Genomic DNA, 15217 nt, shown 5'->3' on the forward strand with positions numbered 1-15217 from the left:
AAATTGAAACTATGCTAGAGGGCTGCGCCACGGCAAATTTAGCTCCACCCACTTCTACGTTGACTCCGCCCATTCTCAATCATTTTTCCATGTGCCCCCACAAAGTATAATCCTCCTACAGTCCCCACATTATAATGTTCCCTTCCAACTGCCCCACAGTATTAAATTCCTCTCCTGGTGGAAACTAGAGGGGACACGAAACTGGAGCAGCTGGAGGGGGACATTAAACAGTGGGGGTAGTTGGAGGGCGGCAATAAATTGACAGTTGGAGCGGGACATGAAACTGGGGGCAACTAGAGGGGGACATTAAAATCGGGAAGCTGGAAGCAGACATTAAACCGTAGGGGTAGCCGGAGGGTGACATTAAACTGGGGGCAACTAGAGGCAGACAGGTCCCCCTACAGCTTCCTCCATGGTTTAATGCCCCCTCCTGTTGTCCCCAGTTTAAATGCCCTCTTCATCTACCCCCAGTTTCACGTCCCCCCTCCATCTGCCATCTCTGCCCTAGTATAACATTCCCCTTCCATCTCTGCCCCTAGGTTACTGAGACACACACACACAGACAGATAAACAGATAGACACACATACAGAAAGATACATACAGACACATATAGACACACACACATATACCATATTTTTCGGACTATAAGACGCACTTTTTTCCCCCAAAATTTCGGAGGAATTATAGTCCGAATGTGGGGGGAGGAGTGGATTTACAACATGGCCGCGCTACTGCCACCGCTGGTTTTCTTCAGCGGCAGGAGCGTGACAATCTGCAGGCCCCAGCAGCTAAGACACTCCCCGGCATCCGCCGGTCTATTACAGCAGATGCCGGGGAGTGTCTTAGCTGCCGGGGCCTGCAGATTGCCGCGCTACTGCCACCGCTGGTTTTCTTCAGCGGCAGGAGCTGCCATGCTGTAAATCCGCTCCTCCTCCGCAGGTCTCGGCAGTTAGTTAGCCCTGGGGCCGGTCCCCACCGGCCCCATACCTTTAGTGATGCAGGCCGGCTCCTGCACGGCGAGGCCGCAGGAGCCGACCTGTTCCGATGACAGCCGGGAGCCTAATGAAGGCTCCGAGGCTTGTCATAGATATATATTACTATCGCGGCTGGTCTATGACACTCCGCGATAGTAATGTATAGAATCTCCCATAGACGGCAATACACTTGTATTGCCGTCTATGGGACTTGCAATCAAATGATTGCAGGTTCAAGCCCCCTAGGCGGGGGATAATAAAATAGTTAAAAAAAAAAAAACACTTAAAAAAAAAATATAATATAAAATAAATAAAAGTTCACCTCCTTTCCCTAGAAAACATATAAAAGTATAACATTACTGTGAAACATATACATTAGGTATCCCTGTGTCTGAAAATTCCCTGTCTACTAATATTTTTATGTACAGTGAACGTCAAAATCAAAAGTGCTAAACCGCCGGGTTTTTCTCTCTGTTTTGCCTCTGAATTAAATAAAAGGTGATCTAAGCAATAAACATTTCCCAAAATGGTATAACTAAAAAGTACACCTGGCCCCACAAAAAAAAAACGCCCTATACATCCCCGTACAGCTGCAGGGTCACCTGTCAATGTGGCCTTGCAGCTGTTCCAAAATTACAACTCCCATACATTAAATATTTTACCATTTTTTGCCTGAAAATTTTTTTCCTTATTTGTCTCCTCTAAAACCTGTGTGCGTCTTATAGTCCGAAAAATACGGTATATACACACACACTCCACCCTGCATCTCACCTTACATCTCTCAGTACCTTATGACACACTCCACATCTCTATCTTCTGCCGGCACTAAGACACGCCCCTCTAGTCATGCTGTGCGGGCCGGACTGAATCAGTCAGAGGGCCGGATGTGGCCCGGAGCCCGGACTTTGTCCAGGTCTGCTCTAAAGCCTTTTTCAGCTAATTTTCTTTGGATAGAGATGCACCCCAATCTTTGTGTCTATGCCAGGAAAATCTCCTTAAAGAGGACCTTTCACCATATCCGGGCACAGGCAGTTCTATATACTGCCAGAAAGCTGACAGTGCGCTGAATTCAGCGCACTGTCGGCTTTCCCGATCTGTGCCCGGTGTGAAGAGCTTACGGCCCGGTACCGTAGCTCTTCTATGGTCAGAAGGGCGTTTCTGACCATTAGCCAGAGACGTCCTTCTGCCTCGCGGCGCCAATTGCGCTGTGCTGTGGAGCGGGGAGGAACGCCCCCTCCCTCTGCTCACACAGCTTGTCCGTAGACTAGCATTATCAGGAGAGGGAGGGGGCGTTCCTCCCGGCTCCACAGCACAGCGCGATTGGCGCCGCGAGGCAGAAGGACGTCTCTGGCTAATGGTCAGAAACGCCCTTCTGACTGTAAAGCGCTACGGTACCGGGACCGATAGCGCTTTACACCGGGCACGGATCGGGAAAGCTGACAGTGCACTGAATTCAGCGCACTGTCAGCTTTCTGGCAGTATATAACACTGCCTGTGCCCAGATATGGTGAAAGGTCCTCTTTAAGGGTGCATGCACACAATGTAACACGGCACTGAATCAGTGGGAGGCTTTTTAACCCATTGATTTCAATGTGTTACGCACGCTAAACGGAACCCATTGAAGTCAATGGGATTCTGTTTTGCAGTGCTAGCCCTTACACGAGTTATCGTGCAAGAATCAGTGCCGCGTTACATCGTGTGCATGCACCCTGACACAATGGGTAGATTTATGAAGCTCCCATGTCACTTTACTGGCAAAAAGTTTGCAACTCTTTAAAAACTACTGGTAACATAAAATATTCAAAGCAGGTTTATGGGGTTGTCCACTTTTTCTACAAAAATGAAAGCTGTCCTGTGATTCATGGGTGAAGATTAGAGATGAGCGAACACTAAAATGTTCGAGGTTCGAAATTCGATTCGAACAGCCGCTCACTGTTGGTGTGTTCGAACGGGTTTCAAACCCCATTATAGTCTATGGGGAACATATACTCGTTAAGGGGGAAACCCAAATTCGTGTCTGGAGGGTCACCAAGTCCACTATGACACCCCAGGAAATGATACCAACACCCTGGAATGACACTGGGACAGCAGGGGAAGCATGTCTGGGGGCATAAAAGTCACTTTATTTCATGGAAATCCCTGTCAGCTTGCGATTTTCCCCATAGGAATGCATTGGCCAGCGCTGATTGGTCGAATTCCGTACTCTGGCCAATCAGCGCTGTCCAATGCATTCCTATGGGAAAAAGTTTATGTCACAAAAATCACAATTACACACCCGATAGAGCCCCAAAAAGTTATTTTTAATAACATTCCTACCTAAATAAAGGTTATCCCTAGCTATCCCTGCCTGTACAGCTATCCCTGTCTCTTAGTCACAAAGTTCACATTCTCATATGACCCGGATTTGAAATCCACTATTCGTCTAAAATGGAGGTCACCTGATTTCGGCAGCCAATGACTTTTTCCGATTTTTTTTTTCGATGCCTCCGGTGTCGTAGTTCCTGTCCCACCTCCCCTGCGCTGTTATTGGTGCAAAAAAAGTGCCAGGGAAGGTGGGAGGGGAATTTTTTTGGAGTTTGCCACGAGATGTTCGATTCGAATCAAACACATCGAACTGCCTGATATCCGATCGAACGTGTTCGATAGAACACTGTTCGCTCATCTCTAGTGAAGATCTCATATGTGCAGTTGGTTCGGCTGCAGTGGGACCCCTTTTATTTAGGCGAACTTCACAAGATTTGCCAAGTTGTTTTGTTCGGACTCTTCAGGGGAGGTGAGAAGGTGCCATAACCACAGTGTCATATATATATATATATATATATATACATATATATACACTAGAGGGAGGACCCGGCTTCGCACGGGTATATTACATTTTATGTTTGTGTAGTGGCCCCATAAGAATTGTCCACTTTTGCACTGATGTATTGTGTATGTGGTTTGTGTGTATGTCCATAAGCGTCATGTGATTATGTGTATCTTATTTTGGATGTCAGTGAAAAACCTGTGATCAGTTGTTATGGATACCTGGAGTAAAGCTGTATCTAATCCTTCCCCGTGTAGTACTGTGTTTAGATGCAAGTGTCTAATTCTTGTTGGTGTGGTACTTTGTGCAGATGCACATATCTAATCCTCCCCATGTGATATTGTGTGAAGAGGCGCGTATCTAATCCTCCAGTTAGTGAAACTGTGTGCAGACGCGCGTATCTAATGACTCTGGCGTGTGGTACTGTGTGCAGATGCGCGTATCTAATCCTCCCCCATGTGGAACTGTGTGCTGAGACGCGTATCTAAGTCTCTGGCATGTGGTACTGTATGCAGAGGCCTTTATCTAATCCTCCCCTGTGTGGTATTGTGTGAAGAGGCACGTATCTAATCCTCCCCCGTGTGATACTGTGTGCTGAGACGCGTATCTAATTCTCTGGCTTGTGGTACTGTGTGCAGAGGCATGTATCTAATCCTCCAAAGTGTGATACTGTGTGCACACACGTATCTAATCCTCCCCTGTGTGGTACTGTGTGAAGAGTCGCGTATCTAATCCTACTGCATGTGGTACTGTGTGCAGACGCGTGTATCTAATTCTATGGCGTGTACAACTGTGTGCAGACGCGTGTATCTAATCCTCTGGAGTGTGGAACTGTGTGTAGACGTGTGTATCTAATCCTATGGCATGTGGTACTCTGTGCAGACGTGTGTATCTAATCCTATGGCGTGTACAACTGTGTGCAGACGCGCATATCTAATCCTCTGGAGTGTGGAACTGTGTGTAGACGCGCGTATCTAATTCTACGGCATGTGGTACTGTGTGCAGATGCGTGTATCTAATCCTATGGCGTGTACAACTGTGTGAAGACACGTGTATCTAATCCTCCCCTGTGTGGTATTGTGTGAAGAGGTGCGTATCTAATCCTACAGTGTGTGGAACTGTGTGTAGACGCATGTATCCAATCCCCCAACATGTGGTACTGTGTGCAGACGCGCGTATATAATCCTATGGCATGTGGTACTGTGTGTAGACGCGCGTATCTAATCCTCCCCCATGTGGTACTGTGTGCTGAGACGCGTATCTAATTCTCTGGCTTGTGGTACTGTGTGCAGAGACATGTATCTCATCCTCCAAAGTGTGGTACTGTGTGCACACACACGTATCTAATCTTTCCCTGTGTGGTATTGTGTGAAGAGACGCGTATCTAATCCTTCGGTGTGTGAAACTGTGTGTAGACGCATGTATCTAATCCTACTGCATGTGGTACTGTGTGAAGACGCGTGTATCTAATCCTATGGCGTGTACAACTGTGTGCAGACGCGCGTATCTAATCCTCTGGAGTGTGGAACTGTGTGAAGACGCGTGTATCTAATCCTATGGCGTGTACAACTGTGTGCAGACGCGCGTATCTAATCCTCTGGAGTGTGGAACTGTGTGTAGACGCCTGTATCTAATCCTTCGGTATGTGGAACCGTGTGCAGACGCGTGTATCAAATCCTTCAGTGTGTGGAACTGTGTGCAGAAGTGCGTATTTAATTCTCTGGTTTGTGGGACTGTGTGCAGACCCGTGTATCTAATCCTCTGGTGTGTGATACTGTGTGCTGATCTGTGTATCTAATCCTCTGATGCGTGTATCTCAGTTTGGATATCAGTGTTGTATTGTGCATGTGGAGTGACCGTGTGTATTGCAGTTGGAATATGAGTGAAAGTTTTCAGGTTTGTATTGGCTAAGGGGGGCACTGTGTTTGAAATGCTGTATCTCAGCAACGGTATGTCCGAGCGAGTTGGAGTCTCGTCTTAAACCTTCCCGGATATCTGAAGTATCTCTGTACTAAATTTGGTGAAGATCGGTCCAGTCGTTTGGTTCGCATTAGAGCACAGACAGACAGACAGATAGATAGATAGACAGACAGACAGACAGAAATTCATTTTTATAATATAGGGAGATATAATTATTTTTTTCCCCCTTCCAGCTAACAAGTACATTGTAAAGAGTATTTGTACCAGCTGTACTGTAAAAAAAAGAAATCTAGCTCTTATCCTTTGTATTATATGTATATGGATTCATGTAGCTCTTAAATTTAAGCTCAAAACTCATTGCTGTCCATCCTATTTTCTGATAAAAATGTATTATTTTTTTGAGGGGTCCAGTCAGTCCCCTGTGGACCCACTTCCACCAAACTTAGAGTGATACCTATCTTAAATTTTGTCATTTTGCATCAAAGTGTTGAGATCATTCAGGACCACTCTGGGGCTAGAGGACGGAGTCCAGAAAAGGAAAGTGACCCTTTGTTCACATCTGCGCTGGTATTCCGTCTGGGGGAGTCTGCATGGGGAAACACCCCCCCCCCCATCCTTCCCCCCGAACGGAATACGAAACGCAATTGCAGGCGCTGTGCAGTAAAAGCACATGGACTCCATAGACTATACATTTTTCTTGTGGCCGTGGGCATGTGCAATCGGCTCTGCCCGAGGCCTACAAGTTTCATCATTTGCGCTGGAAGAAGGGATGTGAAGAGGACGTTTCTGAAGAAGATGGAGGCGGCGCTGGATAGTTCTCTTGTAGCATTGGGGATGCCCCCAGTGCTGCGGGAGAACTCATTTGTAGAGAAATAAATAAACAAATAATAAAACGTAAAAGAAACCCAAGATTTATATTTAAAAATTAGAGATGAGCGAACACTGTTCGGATCAGCCGTTCCGAACAGTACGCTCCCATAGAAATAAATGGAAGCACCTGTGATGCTGACTTTGCCGGCGGCCGGCGTCTCAGGTACTTCCATTCATTTCTATGGGTGCGTGCTGTTCGGTTCGGCTGATCCGAACAGTGTTCGCTCATCTCTAGTTCCGAACAGTACGCTCCCATAGAAATAAATGGAAGCACCTGAGACGCCGGCCGCCGGCAAAGTCAGCATCACAGGTGCTTCCATTCATTTCTATGGGTGCGTGCTGTTCGGAACTAGAGATGAGCGAACACTGTTCAGATCAGCCGAACCGAACAGCACGCACCCATAGAAATGAATGGAAGTACCTGAGACGCCGGCCGCCGGCAAAGTCAGCATCACAGGTGCTTCCATTCATTTCTATGGGTGCGTGCTGTTCGGATCGGCTGATCCGAACAGTGTTCGCTCATCTCTATTCAGAACGGCTGATCTGAACAGTGTTCGCTCATCTCTACTCATTTGCATACCGGCGAAAAACAGAATTTCTACGGCATGGCGGCGCGGAGAAGAAATGTAAAGGTAGGAGACAAATAGCCTTTCTTAAGGCTATTCTTATGTGTTAGGGACAAAAATTTGATCTGAATGATAGGATTCCTTTAAAGGGGTTTTCCAACACCTGAAATCTACAGTTAAAACTGATAAAGGGGACTTACTAAATGGAAAAGTCACCAAATGAATTGCCAGAAGAAGAATGCTCAACTATTTTATGAAGAGAAAGTACCTGGTGACAAGGAGCTATTGTCTAAGTCCTGAAGGCTTGACCTAAACTAGCAGCAAACAGGAATACCTAACATTCCTCCACATGTATTTCTAACTCCATTGCTTTCTAGTATATTAATTACTTTGGGATTACTTCATGCAAACCCTGGAATCCTTAATCCCTTTGAACCACAATTATGAAAGTAAAAGCCAAGTCGCTTTGGTGAAACGTGTGGAGTGTTGCACTTGTTTCCATATAATCCTAGGATTTCATTGTGCAATAGGTTTGTCTACTTTCATGGGTTACATCAATTACATTGGAATTTAGGGGAGAAAATATCCAACCACATGTACTAGATGCAATCTAAATACAGACCACACTCGAATACAATGCGTATTCTATATATACGTTCTTCATGTACAGTGTACAATTTCTTTTACATGTACATTTCATTCCTCAACAATTTTATGAAATTGGTTGTGAATGAGAAGTTGTTTTTATTATTATTATTATTATTTACATTCAGGATTCCCAAACCTTATATAAGCCTAGTTATGCTCTTAGCTGAGATGTGGCTACATTTGTATCCAGTCCAGACAATGTTCTGTCAGCTATGTACACCATATATCAGCAGTCACTGCAGAAGTCTCTCTGGTAGTTTGTTACACTGTATCTCCTAAGGGTCCAACCTGCCTTCAACGGATCCCATTTTATCTACATTCCAGCACTATTGGGTCTGAGTTTTTTTTTGTTTATTTATTATTATTGTTTATTTATATAGCACCATTAATTAATTCCATGGTGCTTTACATTTGGGGGTTTACATACAATACACAAAATATACAGGTAGATATAATACTAACAGTGACCGACTGGCACAGTGGGGTAGAGGGCCCTGCCCGCGAGGGCTTACAATCTGTGAGGGAAGGGGGGGTAGAGACAGAAGGAGAGGGAAGGGGGGGTAGAGACAGAAGGAGAGGGGGAGACTGTACAGATGGTGGTGTGGTAATAGTGTTATTGGAGGCTGTAGGCCTTCCTGAATAGGTGAGTCTTCAGGGCCTTCTTTAAGCTTGTGATTGTGGGGGTCAGTCTTGGTAAGTAGTTCCAGAGTATGGAGGATACACGGGAGAAATCTTGGAGACGGTTGTGTGAGGAGCGGATGAGAGAAGAGCGGAGTTGGAGGTCATTGGAGGATCTGAGGTTACGTGTGGGCAGGTAGCAGGAGATTAGTTCAGAGATATATGGAGGGGACAGGTTGTGGATGGCTTTGTATGTTAGCGTTAGTAGCTTGAACTCAATTCGCTGGGCTATAGGTATCCAGTGGAGGGACTGGCAGAGGGGAGCAGCTGATGAAGATTGGGGGGAGAGGTGAATTAAGCAAGCAGCGCACTTTAAGGTGGACTGGAGGGGGGAGAGGGTGTTAGCTGGGAGTCCATGGAGAAGGGTGTTGCAGTAATCTAGGCGAGAGATTATGAGGGCCTATGAGTAGTTTCAGGGGTGAGGAAGGAGCGGATTCGGTGGATGCTGTTGAGTTGGAGGCGGCATGAAGTGTTGAGGGTTTGAACGTGTGACTTGAAGGATAGGTCGGAGTCCAGGGTTACCCCAAGACATTGGGCCTTGGGGGACACCTACAGAATGAAGGCATGGTGAGGAGGTGGTGTGTGAGTGGGAGACGCTGAATGTGCGATTAGTGAGGTATGAGGAGATCCAGGAATAGGCCAGGTCTGAGATACCAAGGGATGAGAGAATTTCTAACAGGAGGGAGTGGTCAACTGTGTCAAAGGCAGAAGAGAGGTCAAGGAGGAGGAGGACAGAGTAATTGCGCTTGGCTTTGGCGGTTAGAAGGTCATTAGTGACTTTTGTTAGGGCAGTTTCAGTGGATTGACGGGGTCTGAAGCCTGACTGTAGTCTGTCAAAGAGCAGGTTGGACGAGAAATAGGATGATAGTTCGGAGTGGACGTGTTGCTCAAGAAGTTTTGAGGTGTACGGGAGCAGTGAGATGGGACGATAGTTGGCTGGAGAGGACGGGTCGAGGGATGGTTTCTTAAGTATAGGTGTGACTGTGGCGTGTTTGAAGGCGGAGGGGAAGGATCCAGTAATGAATTCAGTGAGTTTGGGGATGAGATGTGACTGGATCGGGTCAAGTGTGCAGGAGGTGAGGTGGGATTTGGAGATTAGGGAGGAGAGTTTTTCATCAGTGATGGTGGAGAAACAGGTCAAGGATGAGGAGCAGCGAGTACTTGGGTAGAGGGGTTGTCTGGGGAGTAGGGTGAGACTGTCTCTGATGGTGTCGATTTTAGTTTTGAAGTTAGAGGCAAAGTCGTCAGCTGAGATAAGTGATGTCAGAGGGGGCGCAGGAGGAGGGAGTTGAAGGTAGTGAATAGCTGTTTGGGATTATGAGAGAGTGCAGATATGAGTGTGGTGAAGTAGACCTGCTTTGTGGAGGTGAGTGTGTTTTTAAATGCGAGAATTGCCTCTTTGTAACTGAGGAAGTCTTCCTGGGAATGGCTTTTCTTCCAGAGGCGTTCTGCAACCTGCGAGGCATGTCTTAGTTTTTTAGTCAGGTCGGCGTGCCAGGGTTGCCTATTGATTGGTCGGGCTCTATTGGTTGTGTAGGGGGCAACAGAGTCAAGGACTGAAGTGATGGTGGTATTATAGAAGGCAGCAGCGTCATCTGCGTTCTGGAGTGAGGATATAACATAATTCACATGTATCCTGCACTCTACCAGTATGGTCAAGACTCTGTTCATGTGCATAGATGCTTAGTCTTAGATTGAGTGTTCAGTGCTTTAGTGTATCACAGCTTCGGGCAACATGGCAGCAGTGTTGGAAACTGATTCTGTGGGGCGTTTGAGGAGATATTACAAGAGTAATAGCTGATAATGGCTATGCAAGTGAGATGTTTGTGCCACTATGTTCTCCTGGTGCCTTCTCTATGCACTGTATGATTAGTGACATCAGAGTTGCAGGCTATAAAGGTCTGATAGAAAGGGTCCGTGGATTGGAGGCGGACATGATCAGATATGTGGGGCTACTTCAGGTCTGTCAACCCTTTGGACTTTTGGGTATGTTGAAACTACAAATCTCAGCATGCTCTCCTAGCATACAAGTGTTGACCATTTGTATAGAAGAAAAGTATAACAGCAGCATAACCTATAGATTAGATGTAGCACTGTACTGTATAGCACCATGCCCCCAGGCACTGTTTCTAGCACCTAAATTACCTCCTATTCTGTGGATAAGCTATTGTGGGAGCAGAAGTAGAGTAACTGTGCCCAGCCACTATACAGTGTACTGAGCTATCTGCTTCTGGCTCTGTGTACTATATGATATGAGCATTAGAAGTAACAGCAAGCAGCTGGACCAAGCGAAAGACCAGCTGTCAGCCCAGATATTTCTAAGCTATCCTAAGAGTAAAAAAATCCATAAGAAAACAGTATGAAAAGCACTTGATGAAACTAAAGCAACATTTTGGTAAACTCTTTCATAAATAAGGTCTAGTACTGTATGAGGTATATTGCATGGATTAACTGGATAATGAAGACGCCATACTTGTATCTAGGGTTTTACTAACCAAAGGTAGAGGTCCCCACACTTGGAATTATGGAGGCCTGCAGATGCAGATGGCACATTACTCATTTTTCCCCCTGAAATACCAATATGATGATGATGATAATAAATAAAATTAAGGCCATGATTAAACATGAGCTTGTGTGAGAATCCTAAATAATTCCACCTCATTAGTCTCATTAGAAACTCAAGCATTTGACACAATTCCTCATGGAATCTCTTCAATTTATTTTAAGAATTTGTTTACCCATAATTTCTTGTGAAATATTCAGTGTTATGTAAAAGAAATCTGGCAACAACTGCCTTCCAAATTAATTTTCTTGATGTGCCCCTTGGGATTGTAGAGGTCCTTGTTATTCTCAATGAAGCAGCGTTTACAGATAACTGCTTGTGGATTATGTGGAATGTAATGGCAACCAAGTCTGTCTTCTACTTCGCTCTCTCCAGACAGCACCATATATTCTTGTACTTTTTACTCATTTAGGCTTTTCTTCCTGTCTCTCTGGTGTACTCCCCTCTAAGGGCAAAGATAAGAAAATCAACCCAGTTTTTCTTGGCTTATATGGGGCATGGGCTCATTGTATACATGTTACTCTTAGAGGTAACTGTGTTCAGTGAACTTTTCAGACAACACTCTCATTTCATAGAGTATGTGATTATGGATCAAACTGTAATGTACTTTAACCCCTTAAGGACACTGCCAAAAACTGCCTTGGAGACATGGCCCCACTTTTAAAACTGATATGTGTCACTTTAAATGGCAATAACTTTGAGGCACTTTAACTTACCCAGGTGATTTTCAGATTTGTTTTTTTTTCGTGACACATTGTACTTCATATTAGTCATAAATATTGTTATTTTTTGCATTTATTTGTAAAAAAAAAAAAAAAAGTATGATGGAAATTCAGAAAAATTCACAATATTAAAAATGTGAAATGCCCTGCTTTTTGGTCAAATCACCAAGACACATTATTAACTATTATCCACCATATCTCTGCTTTATATTGGCACCATCTTTTAATCATCCTTTAATAGAGATGATTGAACAACGTTCGATCGAATTGGTATTCGATTGAATATCAGGCTGTTCGAGATATTCGATTCCAATCGAATACCATGCGGAAAACACACAAAAAATTCGTATCTCCTCCCACCTTCCCTGGCGCTTTGTTTGCACCAATAACTGTGCAGGGGAGGTGGGATAGGAACTACGACAACAGAGGCATCGAAAATAATCGGAAAAAGTAAAAGCCTGGCTAAATCAGGTGACCTCCACTTTATACGAATAGTGGATTTCAGATCCAGTTCATATGAGACTGTGAACTAGACAGGGATAGATGTACTGGCAGGGTTAGCTAGGAATTATCTTTATTTAGGTAGGTATATTACTCAAACAGCTCTTTGGGGCTCTAAAAACCTTGACTTCCAAGTGCTGTGACCGAGATACAGCCCGAGATACATGCAAGAGTACGGTCAATGCATTCCTATGGGAAAAAGTCAGCTCCTGCATACTGCAAGCCAGCGATCCCGACTAGCATATGGTGCGCTGCCACGATGTGTTTGCATTGAACTTACTCTCGCATCGAATGCTATACAGTGTACAGCATTGGCCAATCAACGCTGGTTCTGCCGGAGGCTCATCTGTGAGAAAGCGGAATCTAAGATTAGTCCACAGCAGTCTCCATTGTGGTCTGATCTCAGATGTAGCAGAGTTGAGCGCACAGCACTGCTACATCTCAGGTATAGCAGAGTTGACACAGTTCTGCTACATCTCAGATGTAGCAGAGTTGACACAGCTCTGCTACATCTCAGGTATAGCAGAGTTGACACAGCTCTGCTACATCTCAGATGTAGCAGAGTTGAGCGCACAGCACTGCTACATCTCAGGTATAGCAGAGTTGAGCGGGAGCTGACTTTTTCCCATAGGAATGCATTGACCAGCGTTGATTGCCCGAATGCCATACAGTGTACAGTATTCGGCCAATCAATGCTGGTTCTGAAATGTAGCAGAGCTGTGTCAACTCTGCTATACCTGAGATGTAGCAGTTCCGTGCACTCAACGCTGCTACATCTGAGATGTAGCATAGCTGTGTCAACTCTGCTATACCTGAGATGTAGCAGTGCTGTGCGCTCAACGCTGCTACATCTGAGATGTAGCAGAGCTGTGTCAACTCTGCTATACCTGAGATCAGATCACAATGGAGACTGCTGTGGACCGATCTTAGACTCCGCCTCCTCACAGACAAGCTTCTGGCAGAACCAGCATTGATTGGCCGAATGCTGTACACTGTATAGCATTCGGCCAAACAACGCTGGTCAATGCATTCCTATGGGAAAAAGTCAGCTCCCGCATTATTAGTGGCGTAATACAGGGACTTGGGCATGTTAGATGCCCCCAAGCACGCTTCCCCTGCTGTCCCAGTTGCATTCCAGAGGTGTTGTCATCATTTGCTGAGGTGTCATAGTGGACTTGGTGACCCTTAAAGAGGACCTTTCACCGATTTGGGCACAGGCAGTTCTATATACTGCTGGAAAGCTGACGGTGCGCTGAATTCAGTGCACTGTCGGCTTTCCCGATCTGTGCCCCGGGTAAAGCGCTATCGGTTCCGGTACCGTAGCGCTTTACAGTCAGAAGGGCGTTTCTGACAGTTAGCCAGGGACGCCCTTCTGCACAGCAGCGCCTATTGCGCTGTACTGTGTGAGCGGGGAGGAACGCCCCCTCCCTCTGCTCACAGTGCTCGTCCATAGACGAGTATTATCAGGAGGGGAGGGGACGTTCCTCCCTGGTCTCAGAGCACAGCGCGATAGGCGCTGCTTGGCAGAAGGGCGTCCCTGGCTAACTGTCAGAAACGCCCTTCTGACTGCAAAGCGCTACGGTACCGGGACACTGTCAGCTTTCCAGCAGTATATAGAACTGCCTGTGCCCCGGACCATGAAAGGTCCTCTTTAAACAAAGCTTTTTTCCCCATAGACTATAATGGGATTTGATATTCGTTCGAATATTTCACTGTTCACTCATCTCTATCCCTTAATTAATTATGGACATTAGAACTCTTACAAGTGTAACAGTGGTTTTCCAAATTAATAAAAATTTTCCCATACCAATTTGTTAGGGACCACTAAAATTTTGAAGTGAATTTTAAAATCCTATGTATTAGAAACCCTCTATAAATCACCCCATTTTTTAAATTTAGCCCCTCAAAAATTTCAAAGCGGCATTTGGGAACTTTCTAAACCCCTTCAAAAGAATCTTTCATGTCCTTACAGATGAGTAGTACATATCACTAGAAATCCAATTCAGCCCATGGTCAGCTTTCCTGGTATGTGTCCCAGTACTGGAGATATGAGTGCTGTTAGAATCAGCGACAATATTCCTCCACTGTCAGAAAGGCAGGGTCCCCACTGGGAGACTTACTGTATTACACAAGGCTTCTAGGGCCCAGCCGACCCCCTCTTTTTTTTTTTTTTCCTATCTTTTCCCCAGTGTCCTTGTCTTTCACGATTCCGTTTTCATGTCCTTTGATTTTTTGCAATGTAACTTTTAGCTGTTTTACTGGTCTTTTGTTACGGATTGTTTTGTTTATTGTATTGAAAATTCTGATAATAAAAAATTTAAGGGGTAGGGAAGGGGTAGGGGCTCCAGACAAAATTTTGCACCAGGACCCACAAGACTTTAGTTATGCCACTACCCCAAAAGTATTATTTCATAGCCTTGTACTGTCCAGGGGGCAATCCTCACAGCACAGTGATTACGCTAAACTGTGAGGCCCGCTTTTCTGACAGTGGAGAGATATCAGTGACAAAACAAAAGGCTCCAATATCTCCAGCACCGTGCGGGACTGTCGCATTGTCAGCGCACTGTTGTCTTTCTAGCAGAAAATACTGCACATCTCTGAGAACATGAAAGGTCCTTTATAAGCATTTTCAGGAATTAAAAGTACAGAGGTGCAATTTAGACTTTTAAATTAAAAAAAAAAATATATAATTTATTTTAGCCTTACAATTTATAGATTCACAAGTGGTTAAAGGAGAAAATCCATCTCGCAATTTGTTATGGAATTTCTCCTAAGCATGGAAATACCCCACATGTGGGTGTAAACTGTGTATACAGTACTGTGCATGCCCCAACAGCCCCATAACCGGTTTTTGCACATCCCATGTACGTGCAAGATTTTAGTGTGCATTGTGATGCAGGCATAGCACACAGGGCTGCCATCAGGAATTTTAGGGCAATACCGGCAATATTTGTTGGCTTTCCTCCTT

At 45.2% G+C, this 15217-nt stretch overlaps 1 protein-coding gene across 1 annotated transcript in view; it reads right to left on the bottom strand.

Annotated features, from left to right (window-relative positions):
* Positions 1-15217, bottom strand: part of ITPR3 (inositol 1,4,5-trisphosphate receptor type 3) — a 356707-nt gene that overhangs the window by 85743 nt on the left and 255747 nt on the right. The window lies entirely within an intron of this gene.

This window comes from Leptodactylus fuscus, chromosome 2 (genome assembly GCF_031893055.1).
Source record: "Leptodactylus fuscus isolate aLepFus1 chromosome 2, aLepFus1.hap2, whole genome shotgun sequence".
NCBI classification, from domain to species: domain Eukaryota; kingdom Metazoa; phylum Chordata; class Amphibia; order Anura; family Leptodactylidae; genus Leptodactylus; species Leptodactylus fuscus.